This window comes from Frieseomelitta varia, unplaced genomic scaffold (assembly GCF_011392965.1).
Source record: "Frieseomelitta varia isolate USP_RPSP 00005682 unplaced genomic scaffold, Fvar_1.2 scaffold_281, whole genome shotgun sequence".
In the NCBI taxonomy this organism is placed as follows: Eukaryota; Metazoa; Arthropoda; class Insecta; order Hymenoptera; family Apidae; genus Frieseomelitta; species Frieseomelitta varia.
This window is the reverse complement of record NW_025110014.1, coordinates 74012-92605: the sequence shown is the minus strand read 5'-3', so window position 1 is coordinate 92605 and position 18594 is coordinate 74012.

Below are 18594 nucleotides of genomic sequence, written 5' to 3'. Positions count from 1 at the left end.
AAATTGAAATGTGACACCCAGTGTACATCCGTAGAACAAATTATTCATCTATTTAATTATTTATTTATTTTTTTCGACTAATGGAACAGTCGGACGAATTGAAACGTGACACCCTGTGTACATCTGCAGAACAAGCTATTTATTCACTTATTTATTTTTTCAAATATTTGTCGTTAATTAAAATGTGACACCCTGTAGATCTCCTCCTTATCGTTCGCGTCGTCCGACTGAAGAAAATAATCCTCGATTCGTCATTACTATTATCGCCGGTATTGTTATCACCCGGTTGCAAAGTGGCTCTCGGCGCGAGAGATGTTGACAATTTTCGCATTCGGCCTCGGAAGGGTGGTAGAGGGAGAGGCGAGGGGGAGAACTTTCCTGGATGGTTGGTTGGATCCGGTGTGTGGCTCGAGCGTCGCGCGGTAGATAATAGTCTCCGCGATGGCGACTCGTTCAATTCGAATAGCGGGCAATCGCGCGGAACTCTCGAAAGCGGGAGAGAGAGAAAGGGGAAAACACGAAGGGAAAAAGGGAAAGCCCCCGACCGTGGAGAAAGAGAAAAAGAGAAAAAGAGAAAGAGAGAGAGAGAGAGAGAGAAGTACGTGACGAGGAAAGTACACGCGATGCCAGGATCGCCGCGTTCGTTCCCTCGATTACGCTCCATACAGCCGGCGTAATTGCACCGGGGGGCAATTACGGTTTTCTGAAAGCCGCCGCGCGTCTTCTCCCCCGTAACCGTGAATCCGTAATCCGGTAATTCCACCTTCATACAACCGCTATTCGTTTCCTTTGCTTGTTTGTCCTCCGTCTATTTCCTCCCCGCTCTCCTGCGCTCTCGGAGTCTACGATTTTCCGGGCAAATCACGGTGGATCGTTGCAAGCAGAAACGGCCTTGAGAAATTATTCAACACCGCCAGAAGTCGAGGCGAGCAATTTGTAAAACTTTTGCTGATATAGAGTATTTATATGTTATATATTTATAAATTTTGTATAATACACACTGTAATTGTAAAAATTTTTACAATTGTGTATTACAACAGAGGGCTAGGTTCAACGCGTTTCATTTGTAATTTATGTACCTTGTACATACTGTTTCGTTACAATTTTTTGGTATACTTTATGACATAACTTCCGCCATACTTTGTACATAACTTCCAAAAGTAATTTATCAAGGATATTTTAATTACAATTGAAATTCCATTAGCAAACACATTAATTACATCAGGATTTTTAATTACTTTAAATTTGTATTTTATTATAAATCAGAAGAAAAATATTATTATATATAATACTAATATTATACTAAAGTTTCAATCGTTTAAACAATCGAATATAAATAAACTGCATTAACGATAGAATTCCGCAGTACATAAATTACACTTCGTGGAACACTTCAACGCGCAAGTATTCCGGCCAGATAATCGAGACAAAGGTCTCGAAAATAATTCCGAAAGTATTAATCACCACGATTTAACAAACGATCGTCGAATTGCGTCAAGCAAACCCCACTCCGGACATACAAATCCCCTCCCTCCGTTCACGGTTTCACTCGCTACCGAAAATCCATCGGCCCCACAAAACCTCCGAAACAAGCAACACCCACGACCACCACACGCCGATGACCCACTTTCCTCGACGCGGCTCGTCTGCACGCAAATTAAAATCTCGAAACCTCCTTTGCTATTATAAACTTACCCTCCCACTCGTGAAAATCTCTCGGCTTTCCCCAACTTCTCCGATATTCGCACGCGTCTGAAACTATGCTTACGCGTGACGTGCACGCGATAGACCTGTCTTCTTAACTGGTTCGCGGACCATAACGAGCGACCAAACCAACACAATCCGTCTTCCTTTCGAACTCGCGAAATTTCTCTCGCCGTTGTTAGCCGCCAAAAAGCTTAATCCAAGATTTTCGTTCGCTAATCTCCAATCTGATTTACATGCCACCAGAGTTCCACCCCTTGCGCTGGCAACTGCGTTTCGCGGACCATAACGAGTGGCCGAACGAACCGGTATACAAGAATTCGTCGATTTCTTTTTTCCTCGAACTCGTCGGTGTCACGATATCGCTGGATAGAAATTAGTTAAAAGTAATAAATTTATTCTTTGTTTCGCCTGGGTTGTATTGAAATATATTTAAAATTGAGAGAATATTGCAATTTTGGGATAAATATTTCTCGACGTGCGTGGCGCGTCGTTCCCAGCGCGCGAGAGAAGATCGGATGAAACAAACTTTTTTTAATTTTTTAAAATATGATATAATGATTAAATTAGTAATAATATATATATTAATAATTGAATATAATATAGAGTATATTATATAATATATTAATAATTAAATATAATAAAGAATATATTATATAATATATTAATAATTAAATATAAATATACTTAATTAACATACGATTATATAATAATATATATAATAAATATATATTATATATAATTAGACAAAATGATATATTCACCTATTCATCAAAAACATGTCTTATTGAAAATAATTTTAAGTCAATCTGCCCAATGAATAATTTAATGGCTGCAGTATAACTGACTGTACAAAGGTAGCATAATCAATTGATGTTTAAATGAAATCTGAAATGAAAGGATTAATGAAATATAACATTGTCTCATACATAAATTATGAATTTGAATATTTGGATTTGTTCTCTGATCTGTCGAGTAGAGATCTCTGTCTGTGGCTAAATTCTTCGTGGATAAATTCTAAATTCATCGAAAAAGAAAAAAAAAACTCCCAAGATCTAAAACTTCATCCTCGTCAGCAGTGAAATTTAGCTCTGAAATTCTATGCATCATTCTGACATTATCTTCATTTGATGGCTTCTACACGTCGCATAATTAAACCACGAGAAAACGAAAATGCCGACTCTCCGGACTTTCCATTTTCGTTAACAATTTAATCAATGAATCCGCGAAGTTTTTAAAAAGGAAGCCGGTCGCAATTTAACAGATCTACGCTCCAACCGAGCAAAATTCCAATTCCGAAATGAAATTGAATCTGCTGCAGATGCGAGGAGAGAACGTCGAATCGAGGTATCCGAGTTTTTCTTCTCGCGTATTGGGTTGCCCCGAATCGATCCGGGGGCCCCGGATTACGTCTAATCGTGGAAACGAAACGAAACTCCAGCCTCGATCATGCCAACATCGATCGGTATCTGCATTTTTTAACGCGTCGAACGTAATATTTTATTGCCGGCCGTGCTCTTCTGCGGCCACGTCGATTCGATATTGATCCGCGCGCGAGCGATTTTGCAACGTTGCGAAAAACGAGCAAGAAAGAGAAGGAGAGAGAGAGAGAGAGAGAGAAAGAGGGTGGGAAAAAAGTCATCGACCGAGAGGGGATCGAAATATGGCTCCGCTTTCCCGCGGAGAGACATTTTCATTCTTGTAAAATTTCATCTGTCTGAGCTGGACGTTTGACTGACACACGTGCAGTCGCTCCGAACGTCGACGTGTTTCTCTCTTTTTCTCTCTCGTTTCTTTTTTTTCTTTTCTTCTTCTTTCTTTCACTCAGTGTTTTATTTCTCATCCTCCGCTTTTTATCGGCGATTTTTATTTTACGATCGCGTAAAACGTTTTTAGGTAATCCGCGAAAGGGATCGATCGAGTTTTATATTACGGGTCTCGCGTCAAAGTCGTTTCGAATCTGTCTCCAAGTAGCATTTCCTTTTTCCCTCCCCCGAGTTAACGAGATTCAACGCGCTGACGCGAAGTAAGGAGAAATATAACGAAGTTACGTCGCCGAGATATATAACACGTTTTGCAGAATTGGACGTCTCTTTAAAGAAAAAAAAAAAAAAAAAAAAAAAAAATGATTAGGGAGAGACACGCGACTGAGATTCCTCGTTCGAAAACTAAAATTTTAAAATTAAAATTGATTAAAAATTTCGAGAGAATTTCCAGGCTGTCGACAGCAAGCGATTCAATTATGATTGCGACTGTGACCAACGGCGGTCTCTTCAATTTTATCTTCGATTCCATCGAGCCGCGTTTTCAATCCTCGAGGCACGATACAGATACGACCGCCACATGTACTTGTGTTTTCTTCATTCTAATCTCATCGCGACAAAAGAGATCCTCGTCGACTCCTTATTGCCAACGTAAGGCATCTTTCTCGTCAAACAATGCCAACCAATATCCTCTCTCTGGTAACAGGTAACATCATTCAACATGCTAAGCATCCGGCAAATAATTAATTTTCATCGATTTGTCAAGTTTTTCGATTTTTTCTTTTTTTTTTTTTTTTTTCAACGCAAGATGCAAAAGAGTTCCTTACCATCTATTTTCCTTAATAGTAAAACATTAAAATATAAGATGAAAACTAATTTCATTAAAAGTGTAATAGAAAAATATTACAGATTGAACATGATTGTGAAAATTATTTTCAAGTGTGAAGTGATTTTTGACCCACTCTGTATAAATAGAAATACACTGCTAAATCAACATTATTTCGAAGTTTGAATATATAAACGCAGTCCACGTTCTTGCGAATTATCGTTAAAAGGAAAAGTATTGAAGGAGTTGGAAAGTAAGTTGTTGCGACAAGGTGGCGGCCGTGTCCTTTAACAGCCATAAAATATGATATCATAGCATTCGGAGAATAAGTGACGTCACTTCGATCGCTGAAAACGGACACGCCGGAATTTGATACCCCGGTCTGAATTAGGTGCGACAACTTCACGCAACTTTCTTGGCTTCCGATCCCAACAAAAGGAATTCCACAAACTGGTTGCTCGATCGGCCTTTTAAACGGGACCGAAAGGGAATCCAGATGTTCGAGGAGCTCGGCTGAGAAAATCCACTTTTCGGAGAACGCACGCTGCGTGTATTGTATCATAGTATTTCACCACGGATCAGAAATTTTTATTGAATACAAAAGAAGAAGCGTTAAGAGAAAAAGAAAAAGAAATAATATAGTCATCCGTCATCTTTCTTCTTTTCATCAGTTTCCTCTCGTCAATTTAACGAACGATCGGTGCGCTCGTGAAGTGAAATTCCGGCAGTTTCGATAAAACTGAAGAGCAGCCGACCAACGCTCGCGATTGAAGATAAATCTGCAACAATGATTTCTCTTTCTTTCGTCGTATCTTATCTATTTCGTCGAGTGGTTCGCAGAAATCTGCTCGAAGATCGACTTGACTCTGCGGATACGTTAAATTTTCTCTTACTTTAACGCTCTGAACGGTTTTTTTTTTTTTTTTTTTTTGTATCTCTGATCTTTCCTTATTTTGAAAAAGTGTTTCTAACAGCAGCAGTAGTCTGTTTTTGACAAAATTTCGACCCTATTTCTGTGTCACTACGACAATGCTTCGGTAATTGCTACGACACTGTGAACGCGGTGGAGGGGGTAGCGCTAGCGGTCGGGAAATTGGGGGCAAAGGGCCGCCAGTTAGCCACTTCTGTACAAAAGAATCGCAATAATCTTTTATTTCCAATGAAAAAAAAAGTCTCCATTCTGGTGATAATCAACACCAGATTAAAAAACCCGCGCCCGTCGAATTTTCTCTCACTTTAACGCTTTGAACGTTTTTTATTTTTTTTATTTTTTTTTTTTTTTATATGTACATATCTCTGATCTTTCCTTATTTTTCTAACGAAAAGCAGCAGTAGTCTGTTTTTGACAAAATTTCGACCCTATTTCTGTATCACTACGACAATGCTTCGATAGTTGCCGCGACACTGTGAACACGATGGAGGGGGTAACGCTAGTGGTCGGGAAAGTGGGGGCAAGGGGCCGCCAGTTAGTCACCTCTGTACAAAAGAATCGCAATAATCTTTTGTTTCCAATGAAAAAAGTCTCCATTCTGGTGGTAATCAGCACCAGATTAAAAAACCCGCGCCCGTCGAATTTTCTCTTACTTTAACGCTTTGAACGATTTTTTTTTTTTTTTTTTTTTTTAATTCATTTCTTTGAACGTAGAGTCATTGAAAGTACTTGGATGGAATTGAAATAAAGATATACGATAAAATTTACTAGAGAAATGTACTAAACGTTTCTGTGAAATTGAAAGGAAATGTTCGTTTCTTCTCACGTAGAATCGTCAGAAGTGACGATCATGCTCTTATGAAATTGCCAGAGTGGAGCCCTGTCACGTACAGTCACTGTAACTGACTATTATACTCTCGTGGAATTGCCAAACTTATTAAAGAAATATCATTCATATTGCTTTCCACGTGAAATTGAAGGCAATTATTACAATATCGCAATCATCTTGATATAAAATTTGGCTTATCTCTTTTTTTTTTTTTTTTTTTTTTTTTTTTTTTTGCGAAACTACGATAATAACACGTTTCTGTGGAATTCCTTGAGCAAAATTTGTCAATCATGAGTTTAGTAGAATTCTAATACATAATAGAACAAACTTAGAAAAAAAAAAAAAAAACACTTGCAGCTTATTCTTTCTTCCTCTGCAGGGAACCGTGTATTTAATTATTCCCGAGCAAACCTTAATGAAATAAATGTTTCAAAAATAAATAAAGATAGAAAGTACAGCCGCGTCTACAGGAATAACCGCTCGAACGGAGGATATTACGTTTCAATAATTGAATCAAGGGATCGAAATAATCTGAATATTGTCGAGATGGTGTCGATATCGTTGATTGATTCTCGCGCGAGATCGCCGAGAGCGACTCTTGCGAAATTGCCGGAGTGAATTATGTAGAATCACACGAGATTCGAGACCTCTGGTTTGCATCTTCCTCGCGATGAGACAAGGAATGAAGAACTTGAATGGCCACGAAAGAAAGTCTCGACTGTTCGCAAATGATTTTTCGAATTCAATTCGGCGCGCAGTTCCATTACTGCGCCCTCCAAGCTAACAGACCGCTAATCGTCCACTTCTAGCTTCAAAATACCTTCGAAACCCAGCTGCGCCCGATGGACCGAAACGAGATCGCTTCGTCGCGAACGGGGGAACAATGTTCCTCCGGTTTCCGCGGCTGGGAGCCTCTACTTTGTCGCCGTAGAACGTTCGGTCATTGATTTACGACGTTGATTTATTAACCAATCTCTCTCTCTCTCTCTCTCTCTCTCTCTGCGTTCCCTCTATCTGCATCTCTGTTCTTCCTTTCCTCCTCACAGCCTCGTACGTTGGAGGTCCTTTGGTCTCGAAACCGATCCTATCGTTTCGTTTCCTATCGGCGGTTAGCATTACGCTATTATTTCGTTCCACGGTGGTAATTGCACGGCCATCGTGCAACATTCGACCGGGGCGAAATTATCGATGTTCGTACAATAAAGAAGAGACTGTGGAGAGAGAGAGAGAGAGAGAGAGAAGATAGAGATTACGCGGTGAATAGGAGCTATCTCTGCTATTGCTGCTCGTAGTCTCTCCAACGAATAATATATATATATACATATATATCATTGGAAAGGTAATTACCGATCGCACAATGCTCGATTCGTCGTCGGTTGCCGAATCGTACACGCGGGAAAGAAGTAGCCGATGCAGCCTCTCCGTGAGGCGAAACGGGCCGTTGTAGAACAATTCGAGGAAACGTCCCCAGGAAACGGTGAAACGGATTATCGACTGGCAGGCAGTGGGTGGGTACTCGTCGCAGGGAGGCAACCGCACGCGCGACAACAATAACAACAACAATGAGAGAGGAAAGGAGGGAGCGGAAGAGCGGAGCAGCCAGCCAGGACGAAACGAAATTCATGCATCCGAGGCTTTTAACGAGTACCGAGCGCCCGTGGACGAGCTACGTACGGGGATTTCTTGGCCGACTTTCACGGCTATTATAAGCTCGAGTATTTTCATTATACATTTTTCTTTTCTCTCTCTCTCTCTCTCTTGCTCCTTCTCCACGGCCACTTCGCATTGATACGCCTCCTCCTCTTCCTCCGGCTGTCCCTCGCCACCGTTCCATCTTCGACGCGGATCCCTTTTCCACCCCACCGATACAGCGTCGCGGATCGACGTAACGATCCACTTATGGAAAATGCCACGGCAGAAGAAGAAAGGCTCTTGTCGCTTCTACTCGGACATCAGCCCCTTTCCAACCATCTCTCTCTCTCTCTCTCTCTCTGTCGCTTGCTCTCGCTCTCGCTCTCCTTCAATTCTCTGCTGCATTCTCTCTATTCCGCCCTTTTTTTTTTTTTTTTTTTTTTTTTTTGGTATCTCTGATCTTTCCTTATTTTGAAAAAGTGTTTCTAACGAAAAGCAGCAATAGTCTGTTTTTGACAAAATTTCGACCCTATTTCTGTGTCACTACGACAATGCTTCGGTAGTTGCCGCGACACTGTAAACGCGGTGGAAGGGTGTAGCGCTAGCGATCGGGAAAGTGGGGACAAGGGGCCGCCAGTTAGCCACCTCTGTACAAAAGAATCGCAATAATCTTTTATTTCCAATGAAAAAAGTCTCCATTCTGGTGATAATCAACACCAGATTAAAAAACCCGTGTCATTTAAACCCATGCCAATAAAAAGTGATAGAAGAAAAAAAACTTCGCCGGCGAGTGACAAATCGCGCTCTTCCGGGCAAATTGATAGGAACGGAACGATTTAAATGGCGATGGCGAGCGAGTTTTCATACTTGGAGTGTTCGTTACGCCGACGCCTGTTATATCTCGTCTTCTACCTACGTGCTGCACCAGAGCGTAGGTAGAACGTTCTCTTCCATCGAATATCGCTTGTCACGACACTTTCACAGGCAAACACCTGTGTCCTTCTCGTGACGATCGTGGAGCTGCCATCGATCATCAACGTCATACGTCAAAGGAGCATCCTTCGACGTTTTCGAAGAATCTATCGACAGAATTCATATCGCGAATATTCATAACAGTCCTCGACGAGTTGGAGAAACGGTTGGGGAACTTTCAAACAAAGAATTCAACTTGAATCGATGAGCTGGAGAATTGAAATTTAACGACAATTTAATGAGAGATGAGAGCAGAAATTTGATGACAAATATAATAGAATAGTTACGGAGAAATCCGTGTGTGTGTGGGTGTGTGAGAGAGAGAATGAGCTTATGAATCTAGATATATTGCGAAATTCCAATCACCGTTGCGCGATCTCGATCGGAATTTAAATAATGCCATTCTGCTCGAACAACGCACGCACGCACCCGGCGCGCAATTTGCATGAAATTTCAGCAACCAACTTTGAAGATCCCGCCAAAGAATGTTATGCTAAAATTTCGAGCATAGACGGATTGCTCTTCTCTCTCTTTTTTTTTTAAGGAACTTCAAACAGAATGCAGAGAATAATGTTGAACATTCTTCTGCAGCTTAAACAATCTGACACTGAATACTATTCAACGAATAGTGTTCGAGCATAAAAGCGGATTTTTAATTAAATTCGTGTCCACAGACTGGAACCTTTATACAGATTCTAAAATATTTGTTAATAAAGATATAATTATCTGTTGATAACAAAATAAATACATAAACATCTGTTCTAAATTCTAAATATAATGCATAAAATAAACATATAAATGTAATTATAAAATAGATATCTGTTCCAAATATATAAATATCTACTGATAGATATACAAAATAAATATATAAATACCTGTTCTAAATTCTAAAACAACGTATAAAATAAATATTTATTAATAAACATATAAATATGTAAAACAAACATATAAATATTTCCAAAATATCTATGTGTTTCAGAATACTCTTTAACAAATGTTTGCACAAATTGCAAGTGTACGAAAATTCCACGCATACAGATACATATTTTATTGCACGTTCCACAGTGTAACTGAACTTCGAGCGGAATCTTTCTTTAAAACGGAAACATCGTGAACTTGTTAATTTCAATCCTCCTCCGGACACACGACGAGGATACATTTCGACGTTTAAACTCGTTCAAACATCCTGTATAACGATTGTAACGTAGCCCACCGCAGATGGATCTAATCGGTTGATATCGGAGCGAGTCGATGATGATCCATAGAAGGAGATCGCGCATTTAAATTGGCCGAGGTCTCTCGAGTACGCGCGGTCTATCGAGTAGTAACACAGTTCTCTCCCCGGTCTCGAATATATGCAGTTTGTAAACTGTTCTGCGTCACGGCCATCGACCAGAATTCCCCGTGGCGCTCGCGCCGTTCACCTCACCTCACCTCACCTCACCACACTCTGTACACCACCCTTTCTTTCTATCCTTTCGCCGTCGCGGAGCCTTCATGCCGAGTTCAGGTTCATACTACACGTGCCTTCCTTTATCGATAAGGGAAATAAATGTCGGCCAATCGTTTTTCCAGCTGAAGGTGCAGCACGTGCCTTAGGAATTCTCCATCTTCTGCCTCAATTATTCATATAAATTGTAGTATAAAATGATGAAACTTTATGTTACATAGTATACTATATTATGGTAGTATGTAGAGTATAATACATTACACTATACTATATATAATATATTAAATTAAAGTATACTACATACATAGTATATTAAATTATAGTATACCGCATTTATAGTATATTAAAATATAGTATGCTATATACATAGTATATTAAATTATAGTATACCGCATATATAGTATATTAAATTATAGTAAACCGCATTTATAGTGTATTAAATTATAGTATACTATATACATAGTATATTAAATTATAGTATATTGCATATATAGTATATTAAATTATAGTATACTATATACATAGTATATTAAATTATAGTATACTATATACATAGTATATTAAATTATAGTATACCGCATTTATAGTATATTAAAGTATAGTATACTATATACATAGTATATTAAATTATAGTATACCGCATATATAGTATATTAAATTATAGTATACTATATACATAGTATATTAAATTATAGTATACTGCATATATAGTATATTAAATTATAGTATATTATATACATAGTATATTAAATTGTAGTATACTATATACATAGTATATTAAATTATAGTATACTATACTGTACTGCTATAATAGACTATACTACAGGGTACATAGTATATAAATAGTATGTATATAGTTTATACTAATGTACTATACTATACTATACTCCATACTGTATACTAATATACTATACTACACAGTATATAGTATATAGCATAGTACATTAGTATAGTATAGTACACTCCACTATATAAAATATGTATATAAAATTGTAGCAAAATATTAACACAAATTGTAGCATAAAATATATTTTATTTACGAATAAAGCTGTCCATTTTTCGTTCCTTTTCGGAGCAAAGCTGACGACTATTCCTGTTTCTTCTCCCTCGAAATGAGAATATGAACGTGACTAGACCACGTCAGTTCCTAATCGACACGTAAACGGGTCAACGTCGACACGTTCACTTGTACTTTATCCTCTGCCTCTTTGTCGCCTCTTACCGTCTCTTTATCGCCGCTTCTCTCAAAAACACGTATGTATCATTATCTGGTATAATTACCGCATCGTAAACCGACGTATTGATCAGTGTAAAGAGTGATTCGATTTGGACGAGTGTTAAAAAAAAACTCACGGGGAACATTATATACGGGCTTTATCACTCGCTCGTTACCTCTTATCACGAAACGTGGCCAAGAATAGCCTAACTTGAACATTTTTTTCTTTCTTTTTTTTTTTTTTTTTTTTTGTTTTTTACTCTAGTATCGAACGGTGGGCGTAAATTTCTCATTTTTCTCTCAATTTTCTTCCAAAACTGCGAAAAATTGATCGACGACGGATTTCTCATTTTCCTGAAGATCTCTCGGCGCTTTGTCGCACTTCGTAAACCTGAGAAGTTACCTACGTAGTCTAGGAAACCAAACTAGCACCAAACGCAACAGGTTAATCTTAATAATTTCATTCTTCGGCAGCCAAAGAATTAACCACGATATACAGTTGATCGACTTAAACTCCCGAGTACCTTGGACGAGCGGAACGAATTAATTACTTCTGCAACTGTGCGTTTCAACTTCAACTTTTAAACAATCGTAATAAATCCTCGGGAGAGAGATATTAAGTCAATGGAGAAAAGCGTATCGGCTCCGTGAATCTCGTTAGAATCGTTCCTGCGACTGATATCGTTCACTGTACCTGCAATTATCGAAAAATCTCGCGTTGTTGCCTGGCTAATTACGCGTTCGTTATCTGCTAGGTCAATCGCGACGATTCGCCGTGAATTTCCCAGTATACTGCTGCACCAGCATATTTTTTATTAGAGATTTCGAAACTCGAGAAAGTTTCGAGCTTAGGGAATTCGAAACGCTGTATCGCACTTTCTTCGTGATTCGACACGCTCGAAACTTTGGATGAAAGGAAAGAAAGAGTAGTATAAAAAAAAAAAAGTAAAGTACAAAATAGCAGTATAAATGTAAAAAGAGCAAAGTATAAAATATAAGTAAAAATAAAGCAGTGAAGTGTAAATGTTATTTCGTTTATAATCGATATATAATATATGTATATATAATTATGTAAAAATAATATAAAAGTAATAATATATTATGTAAATATAGTTATGTAAAAATTTGCTATTTGAAACAAAAAATTCCTCTTAAAAAGTAAAAACCTGGTTTCGAAAGTTTCGAAGCGCTTCCCAAGTTTCGATTATATTTCTTTACCATTCTCGTATATTATATTTATTTCTGGCGCGTATTTCGTCCAATGTATAAATTTATATTCAAATCTCGAAGTGGACGCGAATTCTTGAAATAAAGAAAAAGAAAAGAAAATTCCTCGTACGAAGTAAAATCTCGCCAAGTCTCGAGAGTTTCCATTACCGAGGATCTCCGGTGAAAATTCGTTTCGAAGACCTAATTTTTCGGACCTCGCCCTTCAGATCCCTATCCCCGGGTGCGTGCTTTCATTCTCTCGTATCGAAACGTCCTTTCGTTCGTTTTGCATAATTATTGCATAATACGGGAATCGCTTGGAACTTCTAAACGGCACACGGGTGTTTAATAAATGATCCGGAAAGTTCAACTTGCCCGGGCGAGTCTCTCCTGTTAATTTTCCCCATCTCCATATTTCCAATGGGCTATCGCAACCCTCCGACTTCGTCGCAACTTCCCCCATAAAGGACAGAATTTTTAATTACCGTAACTTCCACGCCGACGACGCTCGATCGACGTTTTCTACGAGTTTAGTAAAGTTTTCACGTTTATGCAATATATATATATATATATATATTCCATAATACATTTCTTTTCTAATATTTAATAAATATTTATTTCTCTTCTAATAGAAATTATTATAAATTATTTTAAATATTATAAATATTATGTTTCTTTTCTAATAAAAAATATTACATTTTAAATATTATAAATATTGTTTTTTTTCTAATATTTAATAAATATTTATTTCTTTTCTAATAGAAAATATTATATTTTAAATATTATAAACATGGAATCTTTTCCAATAGAAAATATTATATTTTAAATATAAATATTGTTTCTTTTCTAATTTTAGAAAATTATATATATTTATTGTTTCTTTTAAATATTTTTTCTTATAAATATTGTTTCTTTTCTAATTGAAAATATTATATTTTAAATATCATAAATATTGTTTCTTTCCTAATAGAAAATATTATATTTTAAATACTATAAATATTGTTTCTTTTCTAATTGAAAATATTATATTTTAAATATTATAAATATTGTTTCTTTTCTAATAGAAAATGTTATATTTTAAATACTATAAATATTGTTTCTTTTCTAATAGAAAATATATATATATTCCATAACATATTTCTTTTCTAATATTTAATAAATATTTATTTCTTTTCTAATATAGAAAATATTATATTTTAAATATTATAAACATTGAATCTTTTCCAATAAAAAATATTATACTTTAAATATAAATATTGTTTCTTTTCTAATTTTAGAAAATTATATATATTTATTGTTTCTTTTAAATATTTTTTCTTATAAATATTGTTTCTTTTCTAATTGAAAATATTATATTTTAAATATTATAAATATTGTTTCTTTTCTAATAGAAAATATATTTTAAATATTATAAATATTGTCTCTTTCCTAATAGATAAATATTATATTTTAAATACTATAAATATTGTTTCTTTTCTAATTGAAAATATTATATTTTAAATATTATAAATATTGTTTCTTTTCTAATAGAAAATATTATATTTTAAATATTATGTTTCTTTTCCAATATTAAATATCAAGCATCTGTTATATTCAATATCAATGGCTAATGACATATATATGTATATATATCATTGGTATTAAATATTAGAGATGCGATATTAAATGTTGCACGAGCACGAGTCGAAATGTCGAGCGAGATTTAATTAAATAACGGAGGGTCATAAATCACAGCACGATCCAAACGAAGGCAGGTGACCTCTATTTCCATTTTATTAAATAAATGAAATCAAGGTGTTTTTTTTTTTTTTTTTCACATCGTCCCGGTTTCCGGAGAAATGAAATACATAAGGAAATACGCGAGATCAATCTCACATTCATTAAAGATTCATTGATCGCAAGACCGAGATTCTTCTCGCTGTTCGTTTCGCGGCTCGTTCATTATGAATTCGATGCTTTCGCGGTACCGTTAAATATTCGATCGACGTCGTTAAATTACACAGGATGTCGAGGAGGGAAAAGTGAGAGTCTTCGAAATTTTCACCGATACAAATTTCGATCTCGTTGGAAAAATCCTTCGAGAATAGGAATTTTGTAATTCGAAGGAGGCTCTTCACAGATAAAACTGAACAATCAAGTAAATTTTTTTTCTATCACCTATGTTACTATTGTACAGCTCGTTGCAAATTTCTACGTTCTACGTCATCATGTGACAAAGTAATTTATAAATCCAGATAAATCACGATATAACACAGAAAACAGATTTCATACTATACGTTTTAGATTACAGAGACTATACTATACAGACAAAACAGATTTCATACTATACTGTACATTAGATTACAGATTTACAAACTATACATTAGATCATAGACGACAGATTCTGTTAATGTATCATTCGTTATCAAGAAGGCGATCAATCGCTAGAAAATTAGACGTACCGATGCGTTTCGGATCGACGGATCGGTGAAACAACAACAAAGACGGATACACCTCACAAAGGCGTAGGATTATCATCGGCGAAGAGGGCAGAGAGACGCTTCTTCTTCCATTGAAAAACCGCCGACGCATGGGTTCTTTCATCATAGAACTCGGGGACCGTGCAATTCGAATCGCAAATTAAGCAGATTCCGTTTCGATGATACACAACATACACGCGGCCGTGTATCCACGAGGAGGTGTATATCGGGGCTGGATGTTAATTAGCGAGGTAAGAGGAATTTCAGATTAGCCTCTCCCGAGCGGACAAAGCGTGGATAATTCAACGATATACAACCGGGTCCCTCCTGTCCCCCGACGCACGTTCAGAGATCCTTTCGGGCCCGATTCGTCCACGAATCCAACCAACGAAACGAGCTTTCATTTATATATACGTGTCGTCCTCTAACCGTGTCACGCGCCAAACCGTCGGCTTCGTTACACGTATGTATGTATGTATGTATGTATAACGCGCAATCGCAAACACGAGTCGTAATTAGCCGATAATTATGAGCTTCCAATATAATTCATTACACACGTCCTTTGGCCGGCGTTCGTTAGCAGCGCCGCCGCCGTGTAACCTCTAATTCGGCAATCGTTCGTTTCCCGCGCGAACACCGTGCGAAACGCCATTTTGTAAACGAGCATTTTCCGCCTTTTTTTTTTTTTTTTTTTTCTTTTTTTGGTTAATCTCCGTGATCGCAGCTCGCTCTGTTTCTCCAGTGTTTTTCGTTTTCTCATTTTTCACTATTTGTCCAAAAACATTGCAACATTTTCTCAGTTTTAAGTATGTTTAAATGTCACCCGGGCGAAACAAACGATAAGTTTATTACTTCCTTGAGTTACTTAATTTATTAATTAATTTATCACTTAATTATAAGTTTATTACTCCTTAATAATTTCTATACAGTGATATCACACCGATATGTGTTGAAAAGACAAAGAAAGCGGCGAATTGTTGTATACGGTTCGGTCGCTCGTTATGGTCCGCAATCGGTCGGCAGCGCAAGTGATTAACTTGAACGATTTTACATTACAAAATCAAACAAAGATGGAAAGTTAAATTAAAGGATTAAAGTCAAAGAAAGATGTTCTTGTTTGTTTCGTTGATGTAAATTGATGTAAATTGTTTTAAAAATTATCGCACTTCGAAGAATTATAAAAAATAAATTATACAACAATAATAAATAAATAGGAAAACATTGAATTCTATCGTCGTACATTGATTTACTTAATATTAATATTAATATTTTCGTAATGTTATATAAATAAATTATATAATTATAAATATTACGTTTATATATTTTTATTATTACATACAATATATATAAATGCAATATTATAAATTATAATTAAAATATATATTTACAATATTATAAAATATAATTATATATTTGCATATTGTAAATATATTATAAATATATACCTCCATAATATATAACGAGATGTATATACGCTATTCTTGTGGAAAAGAAATTAAATCATTTGACGAAATACCGACACATATATATATATATATATCGCGACTTGAATGTTACACGAGCCCACAGAGAGGGTTAATCTCGATTTCAATATCCGTTGTAATATCCGTGGAACAAAACAGTATCGTCGACTTTGCTGTACCGTTACGTTTCTTTGCGAAGAAAAATAAAAAGACAAGTATTACACATCGTTTATAACAACGATTCCCGAGTAGAGGTGTATTCGAGAGTAATAATAATTATCAACGTTCGAGAGTCCGGCTATCAATTTCAACCATAAAATTATGGCCGGCTTATTAGCATACTTTCACCCGAATGAAGCAATCGGATGAGGTCAAAGAGAGAGAATGAACGTGCGCTCGATTGCGACTGAAGTCGCAATTGAAGTTCCAACTGACGGCGAGGAAGTGAAATCATGCTGGTCAGAGAGGCTGGCCGATCGAAATTCCGATTCGCCGACTCGACTTTTTTTTTTTTTTTTACCTCATCTCCATCTTTGGTCGATTTCTTCGGTGTTTTTTGCTGAAACACTTGCGTGTTACGCTTTTCGTCCAGCAGGCAAAAGCTATCCTAGTTTAGCTACTTTTGCAGCCACTTGTGACTTTGCTTTGCACCGCCCAGCGAGAAAGATTTGAAAGTGACGAATTTCTCTTGTAACGAAGACAGAATTCCAATTTACCTGTAATCTGGGTTTTCATGAAGAAATATTCACGTATAAATGTATTAACATTTGCTTGGAAGAATTGTAGTGATTATGATAATTTATATTTATATCACAATACTACAAATAAATAAGAACTCCGTAATTAATTTTAGTTGTTTGTATAAAAATATTATCAATATCACAAAATGTATAATTACTATATATAATTTAATGAAGATTACATAATGGAAGTTAAATGACGAATAATTTCTACGAATGAAAATTAAATAACGAATGAAGAATTTCTAGTATGACTACAATATATATAAGTGTCAGTAAACATTTCCATGGTGATAATAAAATTAATAGCTATTTTTAAATATTCTATTGTTTTATATTAAATACACATCTCGACGGAACATAGATGTCGTTGATCTAAATTCTTCGAAGTAGAGGTCGCTACAGAATCATTAAAATATAGTTTTTTAATACATTGTTGGAACAATGTGATTTTTCTGCACGATTAAATTCATCGTTAAAAAACACTAATTTTCATCAATTTACACAAAAACTGTGTCCTAGATATTTAACAAAATACGTTCCTAACCTCAACTTTGAGGTTAGTTTTCGTCCCTTCGAACATCGACGATTGTCGATAACAAAGAAAAAGAAAAAAAGATACGTGTCAAATATTTTTTTCGAAAACTACATTTTAGTGTAACTGTTGGACAAATTTTCAGATAACATAATTTCTAAATTACAAATTCCTGCCGCGATAACACACGCTAATAAATTATCTAATTTTCATTTTGATTTTCATCAATTACCTTTTTTTCTTTTTCCATTCGAGTATCTTGGTTTAATATTTACCTTGAACGTTATTTCAAGGACAAATTTTTGATTATCAGATAAATATTATTCACTCAAATAATTAGTTCTTCTTTAATTATTCGCATAGCTTCAAATCCCTTTGATATCGACCAAAACGAGCTACGTATTGATTGAAATCCATTATTTGCCAGAATGCTAAAGATTTATTTATTTACAAATTGTTATTCGAAATAAATTTCGCCCATCGCGCGAGTCAACGCGACGTTTGCATTTTCCACGAGCGACGGCGTTCTGCACGTGTGGAGGAATTTACGCGCGATGTTCGTTCGAATTTTCGCGGCAACGTAATCGGGCAGTCCAACGTACGGCTGGAAGAAAAGAACGGATGGAAGAGAAACAGCGCTCAATTTTGAACTAACGCTGTTGCCTCTTAATTGGCAATAATGGTCCCTGCCTGCCCGTTTCAGTTCATTGTAACCGCCGGTTGCGTAACTCGCGTACTTACGTAATTATACATTGTCATTCCGCGGCGGAACGAAAATCGAATGATTTACGCGCTAATTTATGGAAAACGAAACGGCACGGCATAAAATTGGCCAAGATCGACGCGACACGTTTCTTCCCATTAA